General features: G+C 35.8%; 1 protein-coding gene across 2 annotated transcripts in view; it reads right to left on the reverse strand.

The window, feature by feature from the left end:
- The window catches only part of LOC129794946 (uncharacterized), a 271,489-nt gene extending 262,258 nt beyond the window's left edge, over positions 1-9,231 (reverse strand). For both annotated transcript variants that reach the window (XM_055835884.1, XM_055835883.1), the window contains exon 1: positions 8,511-9,231. The gene's annotated coding sequence lies outside the window, so the exon portion shown is untranslated. The remainder of the gene's footprint in view (positions 1-8,510) is intronic.
- Between the last annotated feature and the right edge of the window lie 294 nt (positions 9,232-9,525).

Consider the following 9,525-nt stretch of genomic DNA (forward strand, 5'->3'; position numbering starts at 1 on the left):
ATAATTTGAAACATGAAGGGCCATTATTCTCCACGTGAGCGCGTGAAGTTGGGACGAAAGGTGACTCCGACGGGGGGCGGCGGGAGGTGAATGTGTGTGTTCTCTTGTTTATCCACTTTTAGGTTTCTGCGCTGTCGGGGACATTGAGGTTGTTTTTATTTATGTGCCTCCACCACCCTGTAAGAGGGCACGAGAGAGAGAGAGAGAGAGGCGGAAAAGCAGCAGAGATTTGTTGGGAAATACCCCCCATGGGGAAACTAAAGTTGAACTTTGAATAAAGCACCAACGAGGAGCTTTTTAGAAGCACAAATTTAAAATAAGGATGATGAAACATTTTTTTATTCTTTTTATTTGAATATTTATTTAAGAAAAATTCGTTAAAAAAAGGTTTTTTAAAATTATTTGAACTTTGAAGGTTTAATGCTATATACAATACATACATAAATGCTTTCGCTAAAGAGCTTATGTTCGATTAGTTTTAATGAAAAGGCAATAATTCTTTACAAAATCATTTCAAATCATTTAGAAAAGCGTATTTTCAACTAAAAATCAGTAAAACAAAGTCAACAGCAGCATTTTTTTAGGCCTTATCTAACATTAAATTTATTTTCTGACATTCAACAATTTGTTTTATATTATATGACATTTTTTACTGACATATAACTTTTTTTTTCTAACGTTAAAAGTTTATTTTGTAACATTTAGATGTCACTTTTGACATATACTTGATATTTCTTATATTTGATGTCTTTTTCTAACGTTTGATGTTTTTGTTAACGCTTCACGTCAAACGTTTTTTAACGTTTGACAACTTTCTTAACGAATCTTATGCGTTTGACGTTCGGTTTTTCATTATTAACGGTTTTTTTTTTCAATTATTTGACGTTTCTTACTTTTTAACGTACTTTCCTAACGTTTTATATTTTTATTTTTATGACATTTGATGTTTTTTTTCTAATGCTTGATGTAACTTTTTTACAATTTTCAAAGTTCTTTTTTCAAATTTTTCATGAAATTTTTTTATCCTGCAAATTATTCTTTTTGATCCTTATAAAAAATCTTAATTTGCTCAAAATTTTGAGGTGTTTAACCATCCTCCCTGCGGCTATACCCCTGATTGATTAAGAATTGAAATTTCGAAGAAACACAGCGATTTTTTCAAAAATTTCTTCAGCATCTGATTGAAAAAAAATTGCACAAACTTTTCCACTTAATTTGATTGAAATTCCTAAATGAAATGCACCCCCTTGTGCCATCATATATGTATGTATATAGAAATTCGGGTTAACAATTCCATAAAAGGCCACCACAAATGCGTCAGATGAACCATAATTGAATCTAAAATTTCACAAAATTAATTCATGGGACGAATTTCATGTAATTCAATTAAATTATTGCTCTCACATTGCCATTTTTGGGATTGGGTGTGACCCCCTGGGTTTTAGCAATTTGGTTTCATATTTGAAAATTGATTTTCAACCCCTCACGTTGTGGGTGGGTGAGTGTGAGGAAGAATCTACATGATGCAGAGAAATCCTTCAGCGCGCGGGGGAAGTTTGATAAGAAAATCTCTCAATGTTGTCCCAATTTATTTTTCCTGATAGAGACATTGGGGCAAAGGCATTGGGGTGGGGGGTTAAAAATAACTCACTTTGGGGGGTTATTAAATATTTCAATGAGTTTTGGAGGATTTATTTCAGGAGGATAAGGGGTTTGTTGTTTCATTTTCAATCTATTAGCTCTCTGAGAGTTTTCCTGAAGGGCAATTTTTCCATTTTGTAAAAGATTAAAATTCTCCTGGAATTCGACCGGATTTCCGGCATATTCACGTGGCATGATACAGCACAAAATACCCTCATTGTGAGAACATTCCCTCCATAAGTTCACGTACATATGTATGTATTTATGCCTTGGCGTGCTGTTTAGTGAAATGTGCGAGATTTCACTGTGAAAGTCACTCAAAAGAATATTGAGAGTCAAAAAATAAATATTTTAGAGAACTTTTCATGAGAGAGGGAGAGAGAGGGATGCTTTTCATCTTTGCCTTTTAGCATCCTTCCTCATGCGCTTAAGTTTATATTCTTAATGAAAAATGGATTATGAGGAAACGCAGAGCTTCGCAGTGTCTTTGCCACCCACCACCCTCAAACCCCCTTTTCAACAATTCACCAACTCATTTGTTGTCTCCACCCCAAACCCGCCAAAAATGTGTCTGTAATGCAGTGCAAGGGGGGTGCGAAGAGTCTATATAGGAGAAGAGAGAGCAAAAACCACGCTGTGCGGATATAAATTACAGCATCGTCTAATTGCAAAATTATTAAAATTAATTGCAAGGAAATTCAACACTCGCCATGTTCGAACTGGTGCATTTTATACACTTCACCACCCTCCAATGGAAGCGGTTAAGGGGTGCGGAAGGGGGGGTGTGTATGTATGTTTTGCAGAATTATGATGAAAGTTGAAATTTCACCACAATAAAATCAATTTAGTGCAAAATGCATTAAAAAAAAGCAAATTATGTGTTTGTTGGTGTGTCAGCAGTAATTAATCAGACTCGGAAAACCCTCTACTGAAGTATTTAATTTTTTTATCAAGTGAAGAGTTTAAGGGAAGACTGGAGGGCAGTTGGTTACTCAAGATATTCACTACGGGGTTCATAAAAAGATTGCAGTTTTCTTTAAGAAAGAAATCTTTGTCTTCCGGACGTAGGAAGTGTATTAAAGGAGCTGTTTTGAGATTTTAGCTGTGTTTCCGTCAGATATAGCTTTTCTGTACTGTCCTTATTGACTTTGGTATGAGCATAGAGTCTCAAGGGATGTTTATCTGAATGTAAATCTTCGGATTGTACGTTAAGATTTGAATTATTCGTCAAGATTCTGATTATTCATCAAAGAATTTGGATTGTTTATTAAGAATATTCGGAATACTTTCAATAAATATTCGGATTATTCTACGAAATTCAGATCATTCGGCAAGATTTTGATTATTCGGTATAAGGAATCGAATTATTCTTTGAGACTCGGCTTATTAGTCGAGTTTTGGAGTATTTGTCAAAATTTGGATTATTCGTTGCATTTCAGAATATTTCTCGCAGTTCAAAATAATCGTCGAGATTCAGTTTATTCGTGAAGATTCGGATTATTCTTCAAAAGGAATCGAATTATTCGTTGAGATTCGGATTATTCGTCAAGAACATTCAGATTATTCTTTATTCTCTAAAAGAATTGAATTATTTGACGAAATTGAGATTATTTGTCGAGATTCTGATTATTCGTCCTCACATTCCCAAAAACGTATGCACCAAAGAAAACTTTAAAAACTTTCCTTTTTCTTAAAAAAAAAAAATATAAGGATCAAATATTCAACGAAACATTCTATCCTCAAAGGGCTAATTCTGTTAGGAATTCTGTATTTTTATTAATTTAATGTTATGAAAGTTCTCAAAATGAATAAACTCCTTTATGTATTTGATGTTTTTTTTACATTAACCCCTTCAAAACAAATGGGAAGTTAATGCATCGCATAAATAAGAAATTCATTCCAATTTATTCTCACAGTGACGAAAATGGAGTTATTCACCTTTCAAAAAAAAAAAAATAGCGTCCAAAGCGAATCCCTTTTGAGGATTTCCAAAATTTATTAACACCATTTTTTCTAGCCCCTTCCCCTTTTTGCAAATCCATGCTTAAGTTGTCCACTCGCAGAAGTTGCAGCACATGGACTTTTCCCCTCAGTTGGACGCCACCTCCTCCCACTCCCCGGGGGTGGGGACCTTTGACCCGAGGTGGTCGTGTGTGAAGTGTATAAATGGTGGCGAAATAGGGGAGGGTGGGGCAGTGGGTGGGTGAGAGTTGCTTGTTGACTGCCGAACGGAGCGCTGCTGGGCTCATAGTTGACGTTTTATAAATTAGGTGTCAAACTGAATTATTTATATATCCGAAGTGTGTAGTGACAGCGGACCGTAGGAAATTTATTTGTTTGCATGCTCCGCGTAATTAATCATTATACATGAATAGCGTAATTACAATAATGCGCTCCATACGGATTCTATGATGGGGTAGAAGGGAGGAGGGTGGTACATTGGAATGATAGTTGCTGAATGATGTGATTTATACTAAAGGCAATTACAGTGTAAAGTCACGTTTTAATTTTCAAATTTATTCACACGAACTCAAGTCATTTGTCTGACAAAATCACCTCCTATATGTTGAAGAAGTTTGCTTGCTATCTATATTATATATGTATGTATGTACATATGTTAAATTAGTCTAACTGGCTAAGAATTCATGATATATTTAACCTATACAAATAATCAATATGCGAAAATAAATAACGAAAAAATGTAATTAAAAATTCTTTGTATGGAAATGATAAAAATTGGGCAGGAAATTATATTGCGTATTGGCGAATTTTTAAAATTAAATAATTCTAATTTTATGAACATTTTTTATAGAGAAATATGGCATAAATCTGACCCTGATATCGGTTAAGAAGATCAGTCTGTCCGACTTTTTTTTGGGGCAAGTGAGTTCTCTCAAAACGGCTATGCCGATCGTGATGAAATTTGGTATGAATTTAGAGATTCTTGCCCAAAGTGCTTCGATTTACACCTACTTAATGAATAGATAACGGGGTCTGTAGTACTTAGAAATATGTCTTGTTATTCTTGTATTTTAGCCATAGAACCCCCTGCCCTTCCTAACAGAGTTCCCTTACAAATTCGATATTTTTTCGAAAAATTTTCATATTCCGACTAAAAAGAATAGATAACGAATTCTAATTTTTTTTTGGATATATAGGACAATTATTTATGATTATTTCTCACTATTTTCATCACCCACTATCCAACCGTAATAAAGCTCCCATACAAATTCGATATTTTTTCGAAAAATTTCCATATTCGAACATTAAAAATGAATAGATAAAGAATTCTAAAATTTTATTGGATGAATTAGACAATTATTTATGATTATTTCTCAGTATTTTTATCACTCTATCCAACCGTAATAAAGTTCCCATACAATTCGATATTTTTTCGAAGAATTTTCATATTTTGACTACAAAACGGCAACGTAGCTGCGTTTTTTTTTTATTTGTAAAAAATATGTTTGAATGATATGTTGTTACAGCTTCAAATTCAATATTCTCACAGTTAATTGGGGGCTAAGATTAACCCTTTCGCGTTCTCTGAATCATACCCAAACAAGAAAAATTTTATTTCCTGAAATTTTTATAAATTACATTGTTTTTTCGAATTTAGAAATGTTTCAAATTTACGCAAAAGAGGCAAAAAAAAGAGACATTTTGCCTAAGAAAAGTCTTGTTTGAGATTTCTTAGAGTGCAAATTTCAATATTTCTATGTTGCACGTGGACGCAAAAGGGTTAACAAGCTTGATATTTTTTTTAATAAAAGAAATTCTAATTCTTTCCTATCAAATAAAACGATTTTTAACTGAATCGATAAAGACAATTTGCAAAAAAATATAAAAATTTTATAGAAAAGAACCCATTTTTGAAACATCCTCCCCTAATTTCTGCAGATTGGTAATTCCAGAAATTTATTGAGTATTTATTCAACTCGGTAAATATGCTGTAATTAATTTTAAATGATAAATGCAGAGCTTTTTTTTTTAATTCAACGCGGAAATATGTTTTTTGGAAGAAATTAATTTTATTAAAAAATTGTTATTTAATTTTATTTTATTTTATGATCAATCAGAGATTTTCTCTGTAAGAGATAATTGAGATTTAAATCAAATAAAATAAGCTGCATTATGTACATTTATCAGAGCTTTTTTGCGGTGTAATACAATAAGAAATTTATATTCTCATAAAAGCTTAAAATTTTTCCTTTTATCTTTGAAAAAAAGCTCCAAAACAAACAACAACAACAACACACATAGCCATTTGTCCCATTACTGGGGTTGGCTTCTCACACACAAATTTTTGGCTTTGATTTTTAATGGCTGCCGACCTGACGTCAACCTCAGAGAGGCATTTTTGTTGCATTGTGACTTTGTGTTAGGAATATTCCTCATTCATAAGTTTTTATCACAAGCAACGGTGCAGAGCAGTCAATATCAGTTCAAGAGTTGCCTCTCGTTGTAATATTGCACTGGTGGGAACGAGTGGGGGCATTCCTGACCGAATGAGATCTTTTTTCATATCTGCATTACAGCCAATCGAACACCACCGAGCCTCGAACCCGCCGACCCTCCCAGGGACAGAGCAAACGGACACTGGGACCGTCTGCTTTGCCACTGCTCTACTGGGCCAAAAAAAAAAAGGAAGTCAAAAAAGCTCCCAAGATCAATGTAGTCACACCAAGTCTGTTTTGCAAAGACAAAATAATAAAAATCATTTTGATATTCTACCCCCAACTACCAGAGAAAACTTGCTGTTGCAAGTGTTTGGCCCCTCGGGGGAAAAGCTCCGCAATTGAATGTGGACATCTTCGGCACGATGAAATGGAATTATGTGAGCAAGTCAAAGGAACAGAGAGATAATCTCGAGCACGAGACGATATCATCGCTCTGGGAATCCCTCAAAGTATACGCACATTTGGCTACCCTTCACCCCCACCCCAACCCCTTGGGGTTCCTTTTCAAAATTCTCTCCCCGACGCAACTGAAATAATTTTCGTTTATTTTAATCAACCCCACAGAGAGAGAACATTGTGTTTACTTTTAAACTAATTAATGTTGAAAAATTCCTTTTCGGCATCTTATCTTCAACATCGCGAGGTCATTCCTTTTACGAAGGGCAATCAACTTGTACTACATGCGAAAATTGAGGGAGAGGGTAGGAGAAGATGATTGGAATTCCAAAAACCCCTCACGAGATGTATTAATAACTCCACACAATATCGGAGGATTTTGCTCAAGTGGATGTAATTTAAACATAATTGGATTTTTTTTTGCAATATATTTCACATTTTCATCCTGGCACGAGGATTCTTTTGAGCTATGTGGATTTTAAAAGGAAGTTTTGCTCCATACAAGTGGAATGAATGGGCTGATGAATTGAACGTGACACGTGCACTTTTGAACTGTGCGGTGTAATTTTGTGCCCTTTTAATAATGTGAGCAACATTCATCAGGATTTCAATCAATTTTGCACTCTTTCAGAGCTAAAGTTCCTGAAGGCTGTCAAGGAAGTCTGAATTGGTGGGATTTTTTGACTGGAACTTTAGTAGCTTTAACTTTCTTCTGAACCGGATTCACTCGGTTTTAGAAAACTTTGTCTTTCCTTACTTCTGTCTTACTATTTAAGTAGAGAGTTTAGGGAACCGGAGACTAAACATCTGATTTTTAACTGAACTTATTTTCGTTGTACGAAGTAGGTAGCTGAGTCTTAAAAGCAAACTAGCCTAAAACTACTAACCTGTTGAATCAGCTCGTTTGATCATAGCAGCTAACTTGCCTAGTTACAACTAGATTGTTTTAAACAGTCAGTTTGACCATAGAAGCTATCTGGTACACAGCAGTTAATTTATAATAGCAGGCTTGCTTGTTGCAACAAAACTTCTCGTTGTACTGAATTAGCTCCTATACGCTATTTTACATATACCGGCTAGTTTGTTCGTATCAATACCTAGTTTGCTCATAAAAGCTTGGTTTTTTCTAGATGATAGCTATTAGCTCGTAGCAGATAGTCTTCTAGCTGTTACAGCTTCTAGATTGCTCCTATCACCTAACTCGTTCACATCAACTAGCCTGTTTGTAACAGGTAGCTTGTTCTAATCACCTGGCTCGTTCACAACATCTGCCTTTTCTTAACACCTAGCTTGCTCGTATCATCTAGCTCGTTCACACCAACTAGCCTGTTTTTAACAGCTGGCTTGCTCCTATCATTTAACTTGTTCCCTACAACTAGCTTGCTATTAGTAGCTAATTTGCTCCTATCACCTGACTTCCTCACAACAACTAGTTTGCTCTTGGCAGATAGCTTGCACTTAGTAAATGACTTGCTCTTATCACTCAACTTGTTCACAACAACTAGCTTGTTCTTAATAGCTAGCTTGCTTCTATTACTTAACTTGTGCACAGCTTCCTATTAGCATTTGATTTGCTCCTATCACCTGACTTCCTCACAACAACTAGTTTGCTCTTGGCAGATAGCTTGCATTTAGCAAATGACTTGCTCTTAGTAGATAGCTTGTCTTTACCAGCTAGCTTGCTCTTATCACCTAACTCGTTTACCATAACTCGCTTGTTCTCAGCTCATAACTCGCTCAGATAGGTTCCTCCTATAACTAAACTTATTCACAACAGCTAGTTAGCTGGTACAGCACAGTTTACTCATAGAAGCAAAAGAAGTAGGCTTGTTCTTAGCAGCTAGTTTACTCAATAATCTAATTTATTTCGAACATGGTGAGAAGTAACCAGCATAAGTATTCCGATAAAGTAAAACTTCACCCCAATTCTAACCAATTCAAGTTTTAATCATTCAACCCCAGTGCGGTCCTTAAAATTACATAGGGGGGTTGTTGAAATAATTTGACATTTACGTGAATGAAGTAAGCTCTCTCCCCCGAAGGATTTCTCCCTGAACTTGGCATTAATCTTCACTACAAGAACTGTCTTTGAGCTTCCTTTTTGCACTTTGTCACTACAAAACACTTATAGTAGAAGCTTTTAGCTTTATAACCACCAACAACAAAGAACAAATACACAGAGGTTCTCTATATAGTTGCCGCAAGCAAGCTAAAATACCAAATATAGATGAACACACATATATGCGAGAGAATTTTGCTCCTTTAAAAACGAAAACTCCTTCACAAAACACTTCACAACTACCAAGTTAAATTGTATTCTTCGCTTTTTTTCTTCTAAATGTCCCGAACTTTGGTTAAAACTTTAATGTCCCGAAGATGGTTTGAATGATTTTTTTACAGCATTGAATGAAGGGTGATAGGAGAAAGGGATTCTTCGCTATGTTTTGTTGGCTAGTGAAGCTGAGTGAAAATGCACAGATTCAGCAGCATCGAGGCCAGACGTGAGAAGGATTCTTTTTTTGTGAGGAAAATCACTGTTTTTTGGGCACAGAAATGGGACCACGGAGGTCACCGCGCCTTTTGCGAGAAGACAAGTACGAGGGGATGCTTTGACTGACAAGAGGTGATATAAGTTAAGAATCGAAACCGCGCGCGGTCCTTACGCCACGACGTGTACTCAGGGACTGCCTGACTTCGCGTGGCCGGCTGAAAGATCGGGCGTCAATTGACGAGGAGTGAGTGTGGAAAATCTGTGAAAATCTCAAAACGCACCCGCCACGGCACATTCGCACAGTCTTCCATCCACTTGGTGACCATCTCAATGGGAAACGACTCTACTTCTACCCCTCTCAACGCGTGCGCACGCTATATTCAACCCTCCACTAGGGGTGAGTCTGCGCACCCCATTCACACAGACCCCTCGTCGTTCCTTCTTCTTCTTTTTTTTCCTTCTTCATTTTCTCTTCTACTCTCTCACACATTCATGGGATTAGATGAAATTGAATTTATGTCAAATTCTGCATTAATA

This window comes from Lutzomyia longipalpis, chromosome 4 (assembly GCF_024334085.1).
Source record: "Lutzomyia longipalpis isolate SR_M1_2022 chromosome 4, ASM2433408v1".
Lineage (NCBI taxonomy): Eukaryota > Metazoa > Arthropoda > Insecta > Diptera > Psychodidae > Lutzomyia > Lutzomyia longipalpis.